Source organism: Ursus arctos, unplaced genomic scaffold, assembly GCF_023065955.2.
Source record: "Ursus arctos isolate Adak ecotype North America unplaced genomic scaffold, UrsArc2.0 scaffold_17, whole genome shotgun sequence".
NCBI classification, from domain to species: domain Eukaryota; kingdom Metazoa; phylum Chordata; class Mammalia; order Carnivora; family Ursidae; genus Ursus; species Ursus arctos.
Window position 1 is genome coordinate 23,015,928 of NW_026622841.1, and position 21,254 is coordinate 23,037,181.

Below are 21,254 nucleotides of genomic sequence, written 5' to 3' on the forward strand. Positions count from 1 at the left end.
CAGCACGAAAGATGCAAAACCGGAGCTGCCCTTTCCCGAGGGTCCCTTTCCCCCTGCCACCCTGTCCCCTGGTGCTCCTGGTGAGAAGCTGACTTTGGAGGTGCTCCTGGGGAGTGAGGCAGCTGGACAGGATTTCCTGTCTAGACCCTGTCATGGGGGCCTTCGGGCCTTCTTCAGTGACTGCTCCAACAGCCCATTTTGCTTCCTTTTAGGGCCCAGTACAGCCAAGGGGAGGCTCTGATTGTAAAAGCATCATAGGTATTTGGGAAATCATCTAGCAGCTGCTGCCCTCGGAGGAGGGTAATTAGGGACCCCCAACAGATCAGAAGGAAGGCATAATGAATGCTCTGAGCATCCTCTGGGCAGAGGGAGCAGGGACACCGCACTCAGTCCCAGCTGCCTGCCAGGGAGTGCAGAACAGCCTTGCTCAAACTCACTCCAGAAGGGTGGGCACCGATCCGCGCCTCCAGCAGGGGGTGGGCTCCAGCTCCGTCTGCCTCCACCGCCCCCGCCCCAGGCTGATCCCTTGTGTCTGGGAGACAGAAGGCTGCGGGAGAAGGCATGCTCCCATATACCTCACAGGGATAGGGAGAATTTAAATGGGGACACGTTCTCTGAAGAATAAAAGCCCAGTGAATTGTAGCTGAGTGTGTGGTGTGGGGGTGGTGTGTGACAAGGTGCGAAGGCTGGTTTCTCCCCTCATCCTGAATGGCTGCTTAGGGCTGTCCCCCGCTTCCAGGCCAGCACAGGGAATGACTCTGACAGCCTCACCTTCTCTACCAGAAAGTCTCTGGCATGCGCTGTCCCTGTGCGGCGCAAATGCAGATGATGATTAAAACCCTCTCTGTCTTCAAAGAGCATATGATGTAGTTAGAGATGAAGCATTCAATATGATTGTCAGAAGGAGAAGGAAGTGATCTCGGTCAACATTTATGTGGGGCTTGCTCTGTGCTGGGCACTGTGTTAGCATTTTACCCTTTTTTTTTTTTTAATCTATTTATTTATTTGAGAGAAAGAGAGAGAGGGAGGGAGGGGCAGAGGGAGAGTGAGTCTTGCACGGACTCTGCACTCAGCACGGAGCCAGGGCTCGATCTCACGACCCTGCCATCATGACCTGAGCTGAACCAAGAGTCGGACACTTAACAGACGGCACCCCCCAGGCGCCCCTGTGTTAGCATTTTACACACATTCGTTCTGCAATCCTCCCATCAGCCTCTTGATGCAGGTTCTCCACAGAGTAGTCACACCACCTGCCCAAGGTCCCATGACTGGGAAGTGGCCTACGGTATCTGGCTCAGAGCCCACGCTCTAACCTGTACGTGGCCAGACCTCCATCACCACGCACCCCAAACAGAGTCCTGGTGAGCAGCGAGGAGGAGGCCTGCTCAGAACGCAGAGGGGCAGGTTTTGTCTCGCAGTGGGTCCGGAGGGCTTCCTGGAGGAGGAGGCCTGTTCAGCAGAGGAGCAGGTTTTGTCTCGCAGTGGGTCGGGAGGGCTTCCTGGAGGAGGAGGCCTGCTCAGCAGAGGAGCAGGTTTTGTCTCACAGTGGGTCAGGAGGGCTTCCTGGAGATGAGGTTTGCGCTGGTCTTGATGGATGGGGACATCTTAGATAGCTCTGTGCTGACAGTGGGCACCAGTGTGAGTCAAGGCAGAGGGTGGGAAGACCTAGAATGTGCTCAGGGGACACAGAGACACCTGGGCATGTGGACAGAGGGGCTGAGGAGAATGACCTTTGTTCTGAAAGTTAATGGACCCCTATAACGATGAGAATCAGAAGTGCTGGTGAGAGGTACAGATTGCCCAAAGCTACTGACGTGGAGTCACCATCTGCAGCTTGAATGAGCTCCCCAGGGAGCCTGTGAGCCCCCGCCCAGTTTGAGAACACCAGGAAGAACCAAGGCAGCCATGGAGGGTTGCAGAGTGAGGAAGGAGGGGTAGTGGGTAGGACGGGAGCGTCAGCGGAGGCTGGGAGAGGCTACTCTGTTTTTTCCGTTTGCCCTGGGCAGGTCTGGTCCTCTGGTAGGGCTCCTGCGGATTCTTACTACAGGGCAGGGAGTTTATGGAGCTAGGTGTCGACAGGCTCTGCAGTCCCTCTCCCTCGCAGCCTAGCTGGCCTCCAGGTGCTACTCTCTGGAGAGCAAGGGATCACAGGTCTCAGGAAGGCCTTCGGAAGGCCCCTGGGCACCACGCTTCCTTGCAGCACACGTAGGCACCCCTGTCTGATCTAGAAGAAACTAGGTCAAGGGAAAAAGAAATCAGGCTATGGAGAAGTAAAACTGTTAGCCTTAGGGGTCAATGCAGGCTGTTGCACGGATGCTGTGATTCTTGTAGACGTGCAAGTTCCCAGAAGACCTTCTGGTGGGCGTGCTGTGGAAATCAAAGGGAAGTCACATAAGGGACGGGAAAGACTGGGGACTTTGAGCCTGGAGAACATAAAGGGGGTGGAGGCATGAGAGCTGCCTTTAAGTTTTTATTTATTTATTTGAGAGAGAGAGAGAGAGCACAAACAGTGGGAGGGGCAGAGAGAGAGGGAGAGAGAGAATCTCAAGCAGACCCCATGCTGAGTGCAGAGCCTGACTCGGGGCTCGATCTCACGACCCTGAGATCATGACCTGAGCCGAAATCAAGAGACAGATGCTCAACTGACTGAGTCACCCAGGCACCCTGACAGCTGCCTTTAGACGTTTGCAAGGCTGTCACATGGACAAGGAGTTAAGCTTGTTCTCTGAGGCTCTGGGGACAGATGCGAGCCAAAGCGTGAGACAGAAATCTATGTAATAGGTTAATAACAGCTAACATTTATTGAGCTCCTCAAACTGCTCTGCTGCATATGCGTTAACTCACTTCATCCTCACAGCAAGTGAGGCAGGGACTCTCATTATAGCCATTTCACAGGGAGGAGTCGGAGGCACAGAGAGGGTAAGCAATCTATCCAGGGTCACACAGGCTGTATGCGGCAAGCTGGGATTCCATCCCAGGCCATGTGCACGGAGCGCTTTCCCTCTGAGTAGGCGGCGCTGCTGCCTTTCACATCAGAAAAGCCTCTAAAGACATCAGGGCTGTCCGAGGGGGGACTGGGCTCCTAACAGGCAGAGGCGTCCAGGCACAGCACCAAGGACCCTGCAGAGAGATGCGCCACCCCTGCCCTCCTGGTGGGCGTCACGAGCCCGGCTCCTCAGACTTTGGTGTGCACTCAAATACTCGGGGACTGAGACCAGACACAGACTCAGGTCGTCAGGTGAACAAGTGATGCTGCCGGTCAGGGGGCCGAACCTGGACCCGCAGGGCCCTAGCTTATCTTGCCTGTCATGTCCGGCCCGAAGGACTCATGCTCTGCCCTGCTCACAGGCCAGGCAGATTTCCCCCTCCGAGCAGCAGGCTGACCCACAATAGGGGTTAATTCTTCGTGTTACACTCATCAAAAGACCATTCAGAAAAACAACACCCTCCCAGAGGCCCCTCTACGCACAGACGTATGGCCTTCCTCCTCCAGTCTTTTCCCTCCTAAGGTATAATTCCTATTTGTGCCACTATTCCTATCAGGCACGGTAGAAACCTTTTTTAAAAGAAATAACACCACCGCCAAATAGCCTTTCTCACTGCTGACTCCAAACTCATTCTATTAAACTCATTTCCATGAAAATATGCAGCAGGGAATCTCTCAAGCAGAGGAAAGAAACGCACAATCTTAAAAGCCCCGTGCACAGCACAATCCCTGGGAAGTCATCGGGTACATTCTGTTTATGCAGCTACAATCCACATGGCTGAAGAGAGTACAGTTCCATCAGCTGCACCGAGCTGTCCTTAACTTCAAGATGCCCTCAACGCTGATCCGCTACTTCCGCTGGGGCTGCTGCTTCCCTGCTCTGTGCACAGGGAGGGATCCTGGCCAGTGAAATACACAATCTCTTCCTAGGTTTCCATGGAAATCAATCAAAGCCCAGTTAAGTTCATACAGGCCGACAGACTCCATGTGGTTACTTCTCTTTATGTTAAAAAAAAAAAAATGATAGAATTGCTTTTTTTTTTTTAAAGTAGGCTCCATGCCCAACATGGGGCTTGAACTCAAGACCCTGAGATCAAGGGTCGCGTGCTCTACTGACTGAGCCAGCCAGGTGCCTGGATAGAATTGCTTTTTGAACAATAATTTGTTTCCAATTGTGGCAAAATATGCTTAACTTAAAATTCACCATCTTAACCACTTTCAAGACTACAATTTAGTGGCACTGAGTACATTCACATTGTTGTCCAACCCATCACCATCTGTTTCACAAAACTGAGTCTGTCCCCATCAAACAAGTGCCTGGCCCCCAGCCCCACCCTTCTACTTTCCGTCTCTGTCAATCTGACCACCCGTCCAAGTGCAATCATGTCCTTTTGCAACTGGCTTATTTCACTCAGCACAATGTACTTCCTCTTACTTTTATTTTTTATTTATTGATTTTTTAAAAAGATTTTATTTATTTATTTTAGAGAGAGAGAGAGAGAGAGAATGTGAGTGGGGGGAGGAGCAGAGGGGGAGGGAAAGAATGTGAAGCAGACTCCCTGAAAAGCCTGGAGCCTGACGCGGGGCTCCGATCCCACAGCCCCAAGATCACGACCTGAGCTGAAACCAAGAGTTGGATGCTTAACCGACTGAGCCACCCAGGCACCCCCTTCCTCTTACTTTTAAAACAGCAGGAAAGTGGGAGCAATGGGATGGGCTTCTTTTTAAAAAGTGCTTTCTTGAAATGTGGTTGTCTTCTAATAAAAGTAGAGCTGACATCATAGATAAAAGCTTTGGACATTATCCTCACAGGATCCAAACCATGAACTCTGATTTCTACCACAGTTTGAAGACATGACAAAATGTTTTGTGTGGAGATGTACCAGGATCGCCAGCTCTATTCCCCCCATCCTCCCCAGGGATGGGCCGCTGAACTGGTTGGAGAGGTGGATGGAGGGAAGGCTTGTTTGGCTCCTCCAGCCTCAGTTTCCCCATCTGTTTGTGCTCCTGGTCTCCAAGCGTTCCTCTGTGGGGCACTAGAGTCTTAGGATGCCACCCCACAACAGCAACCCTTCAACGAGGGGCCCTGTTGGGCCCAAGTGACTCATTTTTAATGGGCTGTGAGCAAAGACTCCGTTTACGAAGAGGCATTGGCTGCCAGGCCCTAATTAGACATTTGTCTTGCTGACCTTCAGGGAGAAATCGGGTGGCACCCTGGGGCAGCTGCTCTCACACCTGCTACACGTTAGAAGCACCCAGAGAACTTAAGAGAATCCCGATTCTCAGGCCACCTGCCATACCAATTATGTCAGAATCTCCGGGGGGTAGGACCCGAGCATCAGGACTTTTTAGAACTCCCTGGGTGATCCCACTTTATAGCCATACTTGAGAACCAGTGTCCTACAGATGTTAGTTCAACGGCTTTGAAAGGTAAGCAGTATTTTCAAGGTTTCCCAATTAGCACAGCTTCTATTTCTAGCTCCACTCAGGAGGAGACGAATCCTTGAATAGTCACAGAGGTCTCCTCCGGACGGCTGACTCGTGGGAAGCAAAACTTTACTGGAAAGCAACCAATCATGACAATGGCTGCCATTTATTGAAACCTGACGATATGCCAGGCACTGTGCCGAGTGCTGCTGTATCGTTAGCGCATTTCATTACCAAAATGACTCTATGAGAAAAGCACAGAGTGGTGAATAACTTGACCAAGGCCAGACTGGCTAAAAATGGGGGGTGCTGAGATTCAGTCCCAGCAGTGAACAAAGCAAAGTCCCTGTCACGACAGAGTGTACTTGTGAGCCGGAAAGACCGCTGAACAAGCGAATGCATGGTATCCCCAGGGGAGATGGTGCAAGAATAAAAAGAAAGCAGGGTAAAGAGACAGAGTGATGGATTGGGTGGTCGTCCGGGAAGGCCTCTGTGATAAGGGGACATTAGTGATCAACGTGGCCACGTGGGGAATGTCAAAGACGTTCATCTCTGAGCCCCAAATTTCCCCTTTCTGTCCCACACCCCCAAATGAGGGCAGCGCTCTCAACTTTCTCCAGCAAACCTTCCTCTGAGATCTCTCATGAACATCCAGGTATAAATAACCGAGAACATCTTTGAGTGGAGGAGGGAACTAACGTCTGTTAAGCACGTATGATGACAAGGGATTCCGTGCCAGCATTAGCTCAGCTGACCTCATGACAACCCTGTAAGATAAATATTTATTTTTTTTCATTTTATAGCCGAGGAAATTACTGCAGCTCCTACCCCCTCTGCCTGGCTCCCTGGGCAAGCCTTTGTGTTCCTGGATCCCTTCATCTCTAAAATCACAACACCGTAGTAGGGGAGGCCCTGAGGGCAGGGACCAGACATTCTATCTCCACCTGCATTGCTCAGGGGAGGTGCTCACTTTAAATGTGGTGAATTCATGGAATGAACGTAAGCTAACGGAATGACTGATATGCTCATTGCGCAATTTCAGGAAATGACCGCCAGTCAATACATTATTTTGAAGTTGGTTGGCCATGTTCAAATCACAGGGCAAGGGTAGCAGCCACGTTCAAGTCCAGCCCTCTGAAATCTAGGGGCTCCCTCAGATGTGGGCTGTGGCTGTGGATTTCTCTCTGACGTTACCCTGATGCTGCAGCATGGGCTGCGAATCTTGCTGGGGGGCCACAGGGGAGGTCAGACTCAGCGCTTTACTGCAACCCTTCCACCTCCACTCGCTAAAAGTAAGAGGACGCTCCCGCCCCCAGGGCACTCCGGAGGAATGTGCACAATCGTAAGGAAACTGTGCCACCGCCTCCCACCTGGCGAGCACCACCCTGGGCCCTCCGTGCTCTTCCACTTGATTCTCATGACAGTCTCACTAGGGGGCGCTGTCACAGTCCCTGCTCTATGGCAGGGAGCTCAACGACACAGGATCAACATTATGTCCCACAGCAGATAGGTGCATCCCCATTTCTGCCCTGCCCCCCACAGCTGCTCATGCACGGTCCCCTCCCAGAGAATAAGACTTCTCCCCCGTTCAGCTTGCAGAGCATGCCCAGAAGAACCTTCTTGGGCTCTCCTCTCTCAGAAGGCTCTGGTATGCACCACCGCCTTTGTTAAAGATAACTAAGATGGCATTGAGACTACGAAAAGTGAGAGCTACGTTGTCATGGTTTTGCTTTTTTCTGTGGAAGCTGGGTCAGGTGGATCTTGGAAGGGAGGGGCAGATCTTGGAGCCCTGGGGTGGCTTGATTAAACAGATGGCTATGGGTGGGGACCGACGTTGGGCCCAGGCAGTTCACTTGAAGGGGTTAGAAATCCCTCTCGGGGCGCCTGGGTAGCACAGTGGTTAAGCGTCTGCCTTCGGCTCAGGGCGTGATCCCAGCGTTCTGGGTTCGAGCCCCACATCAGGCTCCTCCACTAAGAGCCTGCTTCTTCCTCTCCCACTCCCCCTGCTTGTGTTCCCTCTCTCGCTGGCCGTCTCTCTCTCTCTCTCTCTGTCAAATAAATAAATAATCTTAAAAAAAAAAAAAAAAGAAAAGAAAAGAAACCCCTCTCTTGGGGGCCTTCGAAGGGCAGGAGCCTGGGGAAGTTGGCATTGGGCAGGGCAGGGCTCCTGCCATGGGAACGCCCCTGACAGGGCCCAGCCTGTATGTAGGAAAGGAAGCAGCCGCCTACAGAACGGGGCCGGGGAAGGGGTGCGGGGGGAGAACAGGGAAGAACGAGCCAGAAAAGCCCTGCTACTTCTGAACTTGGCAACCTCCCTGGCCTGGGGTTGGAGAGTCTCACCTATGGAGTCACTACTTTGAGTTAAGGCAGCATTTTCCAAAATGAGCTCACATCCCAAAGATGCTGATGGCATGTGAACAAACCCTTGAGGCAGGTGGGCAACAGCCAGGTTTATCTGTAGAGTCTCAGGCTCTCCTAGATGGGGTTCGGATGCACCACCTGGCACAGCTCTTTGTCCGCATAAGCATATTTTCCAGGTGTGTCTTAGGGACCAACCTTTCTCTGGATATGCCTTGGGAAATACTGGGCAAGGTCCTTGTCATACGATTACCTGGGAGAGGAAACACTGACCTGTTAGCCATTGTCTTCTGTTATATTAGCAAGGACTCGAGTCACCGTGGCTCCTGCTGAATGCGCTCTGTGTGGATGGAAATGCACACTGCGCCCCTCACTCATCTCTGGGCCCCTGAGGACAGGGACTGACTGCACCTGCTGTGGCTGGGGTCTGCAGGTGGACGAGGCCGAAGGCACGGGTGACTGCATGTTACAGAAGCAATCAGAACTGTTGGCTGCACTGAATTCACAGAGGCTCTGGCCTCAAGGGTGGGGAAGGGCAGGCCTGCTGGGTGGGTGCCATTGTCCCCTTCCCCCAACCACCAGGGAAGAAGCACAGGACGCAAGGGATGGAGGAGGACTGTGGGGACAGAGACAAGGGAGGCGGAAAGGCCCCAACACCAACACCAGCCCCCCTGGCTCCTCAGTGTTGGTCCTGTCAGGGTCCGAACCCAGCTCTGGGGTCAGTAACCCTGTCTGACCCTAACCTCAAGAAGGGTCATCTCTCCTTGATGGCTGGGCTGCCTGGATCACACTACTAATCAGAGACCACATCCTCTCTCTGCAGAAACACTTCTCTTCCAAAACAACCTGCAGGGCCCCAGTCATGTCCCACTTCTGAAAGGCACGCTGAGGGACCGCTGGGGTCCTGTGCTCCAGGGAATTCCGGTCCCATTTCAGAGGCTTTGTGGACAGGTATTTCTTAAGTTTTTCCAGTGGATCTGGCTCTGTGTGAGGTACTGAGTTGGGGGACTGTCCTCAGGGAGCTTACAAGCCAATTCTGTGCAGTGAGTTTTCTGGTTTGACTACAAAGACCATCATTAAGCCAAGGACACTCAACCCCGGGCGAGAGAGGGAGTGGGGCCTCACTGCGTGAAGAACGAAACAAAGAGGGGGTTGGGGTAGGTTTGGGGGGGTCTTAAAAATACAAAATTACGAACACAAAATTAAGTATGAGAGTGAATATTTTTGAATTAGAAAACTGCAGCAAATTAAAACCTATAAAAATCTGGCAAATACCACAAACATCACACGATTCACAAAAATAACATTTTTACTAATTAGCCGCTTGGCAAACTGCAGGCAGCAAACACGTGAGCATACCGCCTAATCTCTGATCATCTCTTCTACGGCAATTTTGTAACATAATTTTTCACAGTCAGAATTTAAAGATAACTCAGTCTTCGAAAGATAACTGAAAAGCTAACTCAGTCTTTACTATGGTTGTTATTTCAGGATCATTGGTATTTTACAAATGCCTCTCATCTCCAGAACTCGCTGGGTAAGGTCATATAAATTTTTAGGATTATTGTCAAGTTTGGGAAAAATAGGGGCACCCGGGTGGCTCAGTCGTTAGGCGTCTGCCTTCGGCTCAGGGCATGATCCCAGAGTCCTGGGATCGAGCCCCACATCAGGCTCCTCCGCTATGAGCCTGCTTCTTCCTCTTCCACTCCCCCTGCTTGTGTTCCCTCTCTCGCTGGCTGTCTCTCTCTCTCTGTCAAATAAATAAATAAATAAATAAATAAATAAAATCTTTAAAAAAAAAAGTTTGGGAAAAATGCTAAGCACTCTTTTGTATATGCGCTGTAAGATTGGGGGGGGGGCATTTCTAGTTTTCTCATGCGGTGACTAAACTTTTATTCTTTGAATTGGTGGTACTTACTGACTAGGCTGTCCTTAACCAGGATGTGCTAGGTGTGGCCACATATTACGGGCTGTAGGCGGAATTTGCTTCTTTTGTGTGAGGATACCCCATGACTTGTTTCAGTGGCCACAGAAGGATTCCTGGGAGCTATTCTGACACCAAGACGATTGGCAATAACTGAACTGTATACAGAAGTTAACTGCCAACCATGTGAATATATCCCACTAAAACCAAACTAAATGTACCCCTAGCCCAACCTCCTCTTAGCCAGAGGCCCCAAATGCTGAGCCATGCCAGCACCACCCAACACCAGGGAAGACATGGCAGAGGGCAAGTCAGAATGGAAACAGACCACTTCTTACCTGATGGCTGCCAAAACAGCTCAGCTTGCAAATATTACAAAAATATATAACCATGTGAACACATGGCGAGAGGCCCTGAGTTGGGCTTCATGAACTCTGTGGTGAATTCGGCTCTCACCAGAAGGACAAAAGCCCAAAGAAGGGGCAGGGGCTGAGGAGGACAGGGAGGCAGGTTGTCAGGACCTTCAAGATAGGAAAGCAGGTACATAGTGTGGGAACCTTCCCTGAGGTCAATCACAGTAGGGCCTGTCTTCTCATAGCCTGAGGCAGGTTGTCGAGAGGACTGGTGACCCCGGAGCGTCTGTGAGGACGGAATGGTTACAGTGTAAGCCAGCGTGGTTCTGAAGGATGTTTCTTTCCCTCCTTACAGAACAAGCTGGTATGATCATTGGCCACCAGGAAAGGTCTCTGATCTCCTCCCCTTGCCACCTGGCTGCCTTAAATTGCTTTACCAAGAGCCAAAACCCCTGGTTTCACTTTTAGAGGAATAGCTAGAAAAGCAAATTCCTTGCCTCCCCCCAAAAGAGTATGCAGGCATTTTATTCTCCACACTCAGCAATGCATCTAGAAGGTTTTGGGAGAGCTAAAGGAGGTAGGAGAATGCAAGAGCCGTGGACACTTAGAGGAGACGGGGCTCTGAAGAGGGAAGGGGCACAGGGGGTGGGAGTGGGCCCCAAAGATAAAGTGCACCCTCTATACAGTTTTCTCACACCCCACCTGGTGGGTCCTGCAACGCTTGGCAGATGGTTACACAGAAGGGGGGTGATATTTGCGTCACTATTTACGAGAAAGCACTGTGAGTGCACTTGGTTTTCAAAACTGTAATACAAGCACCAGTCGATGTGTGAGGCTAGTTTCTTCATTTTCACAGCTGTATAGTATTCCAGGGCGTTTAGAGAGGGGGTCTGGGAAGAGGCAGTCAGCATCCTTCTGTTAGATTCACTTCTAGCTACCGTTATATAATAAAGAATTTGGCTGGTCTTCATCCCCCGTTGCTGGGAGGAAGCCTTTAAACCCTCTGGAATGTCCTGAGTGTCAGGAGGGCCTTTGTTATTCACTATGGGCTTGGAGAGAGTTTCAGGAAGGGTCTGGCCATGTGATTAGAGGGCTGTGGGAGGGGGCTGGGCAGGCTGCTGGAGATGGAGTGCGCTCCAGTGGCCAACGACTCAATCAACCATGACCATATAATGAAAGCCCAATAAGAACTCCGGACACTGGAGGTCGAGTGAATGTCCTTGGTTGGTGACCCGCACACCTATGTACTGAGAGAGTGACCAAAAACACTTCACATTTGGGACCCTCCTGGGCTTTGCCTTCCGGATTTCTTCCTTTGGCTGGTTGTGATTCGTATCCTTTATACGAACACTGCAGTCGGAAGCATAGGGCTTTCCTGAGTTCTGTGAATCGTTTAAAGGAGGGGGTATGAGAGCCCTCGAATTTGTAAACAGTTGGTCAGATGTGCCGGTGGCCCGGGGAAGCCCCAAGCTCGCGGCTGATGACTGAAGTGAGGACAGTCCTTTGGGGACAGGCCCTCACCCTGTGAATCCTGTTCTAACTCCAGGTCAGAACTGAACTGGAAATAGGGACATGGCAGATGTCATTAGTTAAGATGAAGTCACTGGGATGGACCTCAACCAGTTTGACTCGGTTCCTTATCAAAAAGGGGAAATTTGGACACAAGACACCCATGTCGGGAGGAAGCCATACGAAGATGAAGAAGCTTCTACGAGCCAAGAAATGCCGAAGACTGTCAGCAAAGCCCCGCGCCTAGAGGAATCCACCCTGGCAACACCTCGATCTCAGACGTGTGGCGCCCAGAACTGTGGGACGCAGGTTTCTGTTCTGTCAGGCGCTCAGCGTGTGGTGCTTTGTTACGCCAGCCCGAGCGAACTAACACAAAGGCCAACGGAGGTTTAATTCGCTTCCCACAATGATGATTTTATTTTTTTTAAATAGCAAAAGTCAAATTCCTCACAGTCCTTCTGGGTGTCTCTTCTCTGCGGGGGCCCTGACGCTCAGGTGCCCCAGCACCGGGGGTGCACGGAAGCATCCGGGGGGTTTCTTAGTGGGAGGACTTAGCCCTGGTCTCACTGCAGCCTGCACTCACTCCCCTGCCAGACAAAGACGCCTCGCGGGCTGCATGTCTGTGCTGCGAACATGAGCTTTGGACCTGGGTTCAAGGCCTGGGCCAGCGGCTTACGCGCTGGTGACTTACGGTCATCTTCTTAACCTCACTGAGGAGAGCACTCCCTAAGGGGGCTGTCGGGATGAAACAGAAAACACAGGCGAAGCACCCTGCTCTGAATACTGGCCCGCTGCTCTTCCTTTCTCAGCTCTGTTTTGTTTTTTTGAGAGAGAGCGTGGGGGCTGGGGACAGACAGAGGGAGGGAGAGAGAATCTTAAGCAGGCCTCACCCCTGCGCGGAGCCCGACGCGGGGCTCGACCCCACAACCCTGAGCCGCAATCAAAAGTTGGCCACTTAACTGAAGGAGGCACCCAGGTGCCCTCAGCTCTAGTTTGAGAGAGGCGTCGATGGTGCCCCTCTGTTTGTTATGCCCAAACTCCTCAGCCTCATTTCTCGGGTTCTTACAGCTCTGCCCCCGTTCCCAGGCTCCCGGCCTTCCACTCCCTGCTCCCCGGGTCAAGCTCTGCTCTGTGAGATGTCCCCCACCTTTCCCTTGCTGTTGCCCACACCTGCAATGCCTCCTGTCACCTCCTACCCAGATCCTGACAACCAGGAGGCCACCTTCACGCCCACATCCTCTAGATGCACTCTTTCCAAAGGACCTCTAACTTGGAAGGAAAGGAAGACCAGAAGGGGGTAGGGGAGCGAGGGAAAGGAAAGTTTTCGCTGAAAGACCCATCTGTGCTGCTCATCTCACACCGGGTAATCCATGCCGCCCTGTCTGCTTTGCCAAGGTGTTAGTCTCTGTTCCGTCTTTCCCGTTCGATCGTCGGCTGCAGGACAGCGCACAGCGCTGTTTGTCAAGCACGTTCAATTCAGACTGGTTTCTCAGAACGACCAGCTGGAGCGGAGGCATCATGGCCCTCCGACCACACCCAGCACAGACTTTCCACATGCAGCGTCTGCTGCTGACGGCAGTGGGGGTATGTCAACGACTAACTTCTGGATGCCCCTTTCCCATTCGTTCCCGTCTCTCGGTGAGGGCGGGGTGGGTACAGAGGGAGGGAGCAGAACCAGAGGTTGGCAATGAGGCCAGAGCTCCCTGGGCGAGTTGGTGCCCCCTGTATGGTGTCACCGAAGCCCTCTCTGTGCAAGTAACTCTTCTGGGAAGTCCTGTGTCGTGCCTGATTTCCCACCTTCAGAATAAATTATATGGGGTAATATTCTGGGTGTGCAGGGGGCCACTGTAAAAATGCAGAAGGACACCTGTCACTCCATCAGTGAGTATTAAGTGTTCACACCTGGGGAGAGCCATGCAGACAGGAGCCCACTTTGAAGAGGTGACAACAGGGCTCTGCTGGATAGTGAGGACACCATGGGGACAGGGGCTGTAAAAGGCACCAATGGCCCTGGGTGGCCCAAGGACTCTGCCTGCGTGGGGAGGTGGCTGTGGAGAAGGGAGCCTGAGAAATGCCCATCTAAGGTCAGTGGCTGAGCCCACCTGGGGCAGCCCTCAGGGAACCTGAGTCCTGCAGGACTGGGACGCCCTTGGGGGGAGTCATTCAGGCTAGCTGAGTTTGCCCAAGAGGAGAAGGGTGCCCTATATGCATACAGTCCCATGACTTTCTTTTGATTTTAATCATTTTGGATAGAACAGTCCCCGAATACTAAGGGCACCATTTTCAATAGCTTCAAAGCTCTCTTTTTCTCCCATTCTTTTGTTTTCTTCCAAGCAGCAGGACCTTTCTGATGTTTCCCCATCCAAAGTCTCCTGCGGCTAACACCTAGCCCCTCTTGTTGAGTCAGAGGTGGGAGGTCACAGACTTGCTCATAGGCCTCCCCTGCATCCCTGCGGCAGCCCTCGGGGAAGAACTCCAGGCTCCAAGGCTCCAAAGAACACAGTTTGACAATGTCTGTGTGGGAGAGAGCACTGGAACTTAAGTTGGAAGCCCTAGAGTGAAGCCAGATTTACCACTCATTAGTTACATAAGCCTAGGCCATCTTAGCCACCCTCGGTCTTAGTTTCCCTCATTTGTAAAATGGGAGAAAAAATACAGCCCTAGCTATACTACAGGATTACCATGGGAATCACGATGACCAAATAAGCAAGTGCACAGCAAATGCATGGGAAGTCTACACGCACTGGAAAGGGCCCCCCGACCAAAGTTTCTATCGTCATTCACATCATACGTACAACTGGCTTCTTAAAATAGACTGTGATTGAACACCCTTCTGCAGGGTCAGGATTTTGAACAGCATGATTCTGAGTCCTCACACGCTGTGGTTCTCAGATATCAAAGGCAGGCAGAAACCCCTCTCCAGAGCCTGCTGGCTGTGATTTTCCGTTAATTCAGATGTCTGCCTTTATATTTTGTCTGTTTCCTTACCTGTCAGACCATCAGCTGTCACTTCTCTCTGCTCTAAGGTGCCTGTCTAGTCCGTAGTTTGCTGCCTCGAATGTGCCGGGGATTTGACAACCAGATAATGAAGTGTATCGGAATCGTGTGTGCAGTGAGGGTGCACTGGCCAAAGGGGGATGGAGACACGCCATGTGCGGGCGAGGCATCGTCTGTTCAGTAGTTTAGAATCTCTTTGGGGGCGCCTGGGTGGCGCAGTTGTTGGGCGTCTGCCTTCGGTTCAGGGCGTGATCCCAGCATTCTGGGATCGAGCCCCACATCGGGCTCCTCTGCTAGGAGCCTGCTTCTTCCTCTCCCACGCCCCCTGCTTGTGTTCCCTCTCTCGCTGGCTGTCTCTGTCAAATAAATAAATAAAATCTTGAAAAAAAATTATAAAAAAAAAAAAGAATCTCTTTACTTTCCGTCTTGCCTGAGGCTCAGATGATTGAGGCTGCAAAACAGTAGGACTGCTGCTGTCCTTGCTCTGAGTCCAAGATTTATCCTGCCAACGAGGCCTACTCGGTGCTCCCCCACCATGGACACCAGAGGAGACCACCGGCTCAAAGCTGAGTTCATAGAAACAGGTGTCCTGGCCCCCAGTTGTCCTATCCCAGGTTCTAGCTGGCTTTGGTCCTTTGTTCTCCTTCCTCCCACATGCCCTGGCTCTGGTCCATCCAGTAAGAAGAGCTCATGTCTACTGCGGACTTCTTCCCTGCCAAGCACTGTGCATTCTTTATTTTATCCAGTACTTGGAACAACGCTGTAAAGTGGGTTCTGTTATTTCCTTCTTGCAGGTAAGAAAATGGCGCTTAGAGGATAAATCACTTGCTCGAGGTCCCACAATTTTTAAGGAATAGGACCAGGGCTTGTAACCTGACAGCTTCTCTGCAGAGTTCTTCTCCTTGGGCATGACACAGAGTGAACTCAAGGCCCTGCTGAATCCTCGACGACCAGATTCTCTCCGACAGAAGCTGCAGCGGCCGGCGCCACAGAGCTCACACGTACCGTGTAGGCCCCGGGGAGCAACGACAGATTTCCTCCAGAGAGTAGAGGGGAGGCCACCCAGGACCAGGTGAGGCCCTGCACCGAGGCTCCAGGTGAGGAGACCTGAGATCTGGGCTACAGGCAGGGAACCGTGAGGCGGTCTGATTTCTGGAGCAGCAGGAAGGTTGCTTGAAAAATACCACCTCCACCTGCGGGCTGATGCCTGAAAAATCCCTTTCCCTTTCACGGCAGAGAGTAAAACTTAAAATATAAATGTTACCAGGCTGTATGGCTTTGTGCTACGATTCTACGGAAGTGTACTTGACTGACACGGCTTTCTTTTTCTCCAGATCCCTGGAGGATTCTGAGAGAAGGAAGAAGCACCTAGTAGCGCTCCTGTGGGGACGAGGGAGGACGGGAAAGAGGACGGGGGACAGCGAACTGTGGGCAGACGCTCTAATGAGGGAAAGGATGCAGAGAGGGGAGACCGGGAGATGGTTTGGTAGTGTCAGCAAACACGGCCGGATTTAGCTCTCCGGCAAGCACAAAGTTGGACAGCTTTGGTTGGCTTCCATCAGCAGCTGCGTTTAAGAAGAGAATCCACTGTTCAAAATGAGGCAGAACGTTGCAAAGAACATAATGTGGATGGGTTTCGGCGCTATTTAGGAAGCGGGTCGGTGTTCTGGCTAAAGGGGGGTTAAGCGGAAAAGACTTTTTGTTTCAACCCCTGCTGCTGGAAAGATCGCTAAAATGTCCCCATTCAATCTCCCGCCTTGGTACACAGCACCCAGGGAACAGAATTCAATTTTTGATGACTGAACGACTTCATGAGCTTTCAGGTCCTTCTGAGTTTTCATACGTTATGGTGCCAGGCTGCAGACAGAAGTGTAGAGAATGTGGCTTCCTGTCTACGCAACGTTCAGACTAGGAACCAATGTGAAGTGAGAAACCAGAGAGCAAGGGAATTCCTGGCGAGGAATGTTTTTCGTCTTCTGTCATTTGTTTGTTTCTCGAAGTCAAATCTCGACCTTGGTACCACCTCAGGCAGGTCGCTTTTGGGGAGGCCCCTCTGGGGAGCGAGATGAGCTGTGTTCTAAGTTCTTACACGGACCCGACGTTCTGCATCTCTGAGAACCGAGCTGCTCGAGTTAGCGGACAGGTCCTCCGAACCTGGGATTTTGCGACCTGCAGCATGCCCCATTCCAGGAAATGGAAAGCCATCCAGCACCAACATGCCATCTCCCACCACAGGACTCACCGTGAAGGCCGCAGACACGCGTCACTGAAACAACAGAACCCACGGCAAGTGCCATTACTTGGGACCACTCGAGGAGATGACAGTCTTTAAACCAGACTGCTTCTCCCAAACACAGTCTGAGGGTGACCTGCACAGAACTGGCCTTGCTGGGGGTTGCTGAGGGTACAGGGCCAAGACCGGAAGTTCAGGGGTGAACACTGCTCTAATCGCACGCATCTGGAACTCGGGGGTCTCTGTGCCTAGATGGACTACAGAAGACGATACTGGGATGGGAGTCCAAGAGTGGCTTGGTAAGTACCCCACGGCTGGTGACCGTGGCGCCTCCTGACACGTGCGTGGCGCAGTCCCATCTCTGAGTGGTTTCTTGTCTTTGAACTCTGATTTTCCCCACTGCCATCTGCGGGGGATGCGGGCCCATATCCTCTTTCACTTGGCAGCGAGGAAGCTGAGCCTCATGGGGCGGGCTGACTTGCTCAAGGCCGCACAGATACTGTGCAGGAGGCAGGGCTGGGACCCAGGCCTCGGATACCAGCCCACTGGTCTTTGAAACTGCCTTAACTCGACTCCTGCTCCAGTGCCCCTGGGAGAGAGGAAAAGCAGGCAACCGCTGTGTTTGTTTCCAGATGGGGAAACCAAGGCACAGAGCAGTGATATTTGCGCCTGGTCACCTGGGAGTTGGGAGTGGCACAGAGGCTAGAAATCACATCATCTGAACCTCAGGCCGGCGTTTTGTTTCCAAACAAGCAACGTCTTTAGTCTGGGATTCCTAGTGGGCTGTGGAATTGCCCACCGTGAACGCCCTGAGCAAGGAGGCCCAGCAACAGGATGGCATGAGGGGGCGGAGACAAGAGGAGAGAGAGGAATGGCAGACGAGCAAAGCTGGGGCCAGTGAGTCCTGCTGGGTGCCAAGCCTGCAGAATGAGATGACGCCGGCAGGTCACCTCACACACTCCTTGCCGCTGGCCTTTTGGCCTCAATCCGTACAGGTCTTCCTTGACCCTCCTTCCTAATCCCTGCAACAGCCCCCATCCTTTCCAACTTCATCCCAGTGCCTTCCTGCCAATGGCTTCTCAAGAGCCCGTGTGGGGGGGGGGGTAGGGGGCAGTTCCCCAGGCCTGCCTTCATCTGAGGTCAGCGGGAGCTCCTCTAATGGGCAGATCCAGTCCACACCATCACGCCAGTGTGATGCCAAGGGTAGAAGGGCTCTCCTCCTCCCCGTCCACTCAAGGGAATGAAGGGAGTAAGCCTCTTCTTAGTTGCAGTAACAGAAGCCACTCAGCGGAGTTGAAGCAAAAAAGATGGGCTCCTCCTCCAAGAGTATTTGATGCAGACAAGGGGTGAGAGCAGAGTCAAGCCTCCTAAGGCCTGGAAATACTGACCAGAGAGCTCTCCAGCAATCGGACAGGCTCGCTCTGTCTCCACTGTCTCTCCACCCCCGACTCCCCATCTTTGCGGGGCACTCTCTGTGTGCAAGTGTAGACCTCACCGGCTCGGCAGTTGTCTGTGCTGCCATCTGCTCTGCTCAGATGACAGCGGCCACCACGCCTGACCCACTTCCTGTTGGACAAGGTGGGAACATGGACGGTGAGGCTGTTGCTGAAGGGCGACGTCCAGAGAGAGAGGAGGGAATCCAGCCACTGCTCCGTGGCTGTGCTCCATCTCCACACAGCCCTGCATCCAGCTGTGCGGCCGGTTTTCCTGCACATCTGGCAGGGAGGGAACTCTCCATCGGGGGCCGAAGGAATTTTTTGGGTAAACTCTGAGACTGTTAAAAATATCTAGTCTATGGGGGTGCCTGGGTGGCTCAGTCGTTAAGTGTCTGCCTTCGGCTCAGGGCGTGATCCCGGAGTCCTGGGATCAAGCCCCACATCAGGCTCCTCTGTTAGGAGCCTGCTTCTTCCACTCCCACTCCCCCTGCTTGTGTTCCCTCTCTCGCTGGCTGTCTCTCTCTCTGTCAAATAAATAAATAAAATCTTTAAAAAATATATCTAGTCTATGTAAGCTCCCCACTTAAATATAACTCCCTGAAGTCAGGGACCTCGTCTAGAGTACTGAGTTCCAGTCTTGTGTCCTCAGAAGCTAGATCATAGTTGGCATTCAAATATTTGTTGATTGAATAAATATTTTTATTTTAAAACAGCTTTACTGAGGTGTAGTGATACGCAACTGCACATATTTAAAGTGTACAATTTTGATATGTTTTGACATACACATGCAACTGTGAAATCATCACCAAAGTAATGAACGTATGCGGCACTCTAGAAGTTTCCATGCCTCTTTGCCTCTCTCCATCCCTAGGCAAGCACTGAGGTGTTTACTATTACTGTAGATTACTTTACATTTTCTAGAATTCTATATACATGGAATCTGACAGTATCTCATTATTCATTCTGGTTTGGCTTCTTTCACTTGGCATAATTATTTTGAGATCCATCTCATATTGCTGTAAGTGGTTCATTCCCTGTTATTGCTAAGTAGTAATTCCGTTGTATGGACATACCACAGTTGGTTCATCTGAATGTTGATAGACATTTGGGTAACTTCCAATTTTCCCTCTATGAAAAAGAAAGCTGCTATGAACATTTGTACACAAGTCTTTGCATGGATGTATATACTTTCATGTCTTTTGAGTAAATATATTGAAGTGGAAAGTCTGGATCATATGGTAGATGTAAATTTAACTTTTAAAGAAACTGCCAAATCATTTTCCAAAATGGTTGTAACATTGATTTCCAAATATTAAGCCAAACTTGCATTCCTGAGATAAAGTGCACTTGGTCAATAGGCATTTTTCTTTGTACATATCATTAAATTCTATGTGCTAAAATTTCGTTTAGACATTTTGCATATATGTTAATGGGAGAGATGTTTTCTTCTCTTGTAATGTTTTTGTCAGGCTTTGCTATTATCACAATGCTTAGAATGAGCATTGGGAAGTAATCCCTTCTCTCCAATTTTTTGAAAGAATTTGTAAAATTGGTTCTATTTCTTCCTTAAATATTTGGTAGAATTCCCTTGTGAAGCTATTTGGGCCTAAAGTTTGTGGAAAGGTTTTTAACTACACATTCATTTTTTAAGTAGAGATAGGGATATTCGGGTTATCTTCTTCTTTAAAAAATTTTTTTGAGATTAATTCATATACCATAAAATTCACTATTTTAAAATGCACCATCCAGTGGTTTTTAGTGTATTGGCAAGGCTGTATGACCATCATTGCTAATTCCAGAACATTTTCATCATCCCAACACAAAACTTCATACCCGCTGGAAGTCATACTCTATTTTTCCCCAACTCCCAGACCCTGGCACCACTAATTTACTTTCTGTCTCTATGAATTTGTCTATCTTGTACAGCTCACAGAAACGGAATCATACAACAGGTGGCCTTTTGTGACTGGTTACTTGCACTTAGCATAATCGTTTCAAGATTCACCCACAGTAGAGCCTGCATACCAGCACTTCATTCTGCTTCATGACCCAAAGAGCCAAAACCATCTTGAAAAGAGTATTGGAAGACCCACCTCCTGATTCCCAAACTTGCTACAAAACTTCAGTCATCAGGACAGTATTGTACTGACATAAGGAGAGACATGAATGAAGGTAGACCTCTCTCTCACACCACCTACAGCAATGACTTCAACATGGATCAAAGACCCAAGGTAAGACCTGAAACTATAAAACTTTTAGAGATCATAGGCGTACATCTTCACGACCTTGGATTAAACCCCAACTGCAAAAACAACAAAAGAAAACATAAACTGGGTATCATTAAAATAAAAAAACATGTGCTTCAAAGGACAACTCCAAAAGAGCGAAAGATAACCCACAGAATGACAGAATTTTTTTCTGCAAATTATTTATCTGATAAGGGACTTATACCTAGAATATATAAAGAATTTTTACAATTCTATAGTAAAAAAACAAAACAAAACCCGAACAACCTAATTAAAAATGGGCAAGGGATCTGAACAGACAGCTGCCCAAAGAAGATCTACAAATGGCCAATAAGTGCATGAAAAGATGCTCAACACCATTAGCCACCAGGGAAATGGAAATCAAAACCACAATGACGTACCACTTCATACCCACTGGGACGGCCAGAATAAAAACAAACAAACAAAACAGAAATTGAGAAGTGTTCCTGAGGATTTGGAGAAACTGAACCCTTGTTGCTGGCAAGAATGTAAAATGGTGCCGCCAGTTTGGAAAACATTCTGGTAGTTCCTCAAAGAGTACCGTATGACTCCATAATCCCACTCCTGGGTTTATATGCAAGAGAAATGGAAACCCACGGACCCACAAAAGCTGGTCCATGAACGTTCACAGCAGCATCATGCGTGATAGCTGAAAAGTGGAAACAACCCCAATGTCCATCAGTCAAGGAACAGATACACAAAATGTCGTGTATCCAACACTGGCACGTCATTTGGCAATACACAGAAATGAAGCAGTAAGATCT

At 50.5% G+C, this 21,254-nt stretch overlaps 1 protein-coding gene across 1 annotated transcript in view; it reads right to left on the minus strand.

Moving 5' to 3' along the window:
- Nucleotides 1-21,254, minus strand: part of MAPK4 (mitogen-activated protein kinase 4) — a 51,302-nt gene that overhangs the window by 15,009 nt on the left and 15,039 nt on the right. The gene's annotated exons all lie outside the window — the stretch shown is intronic.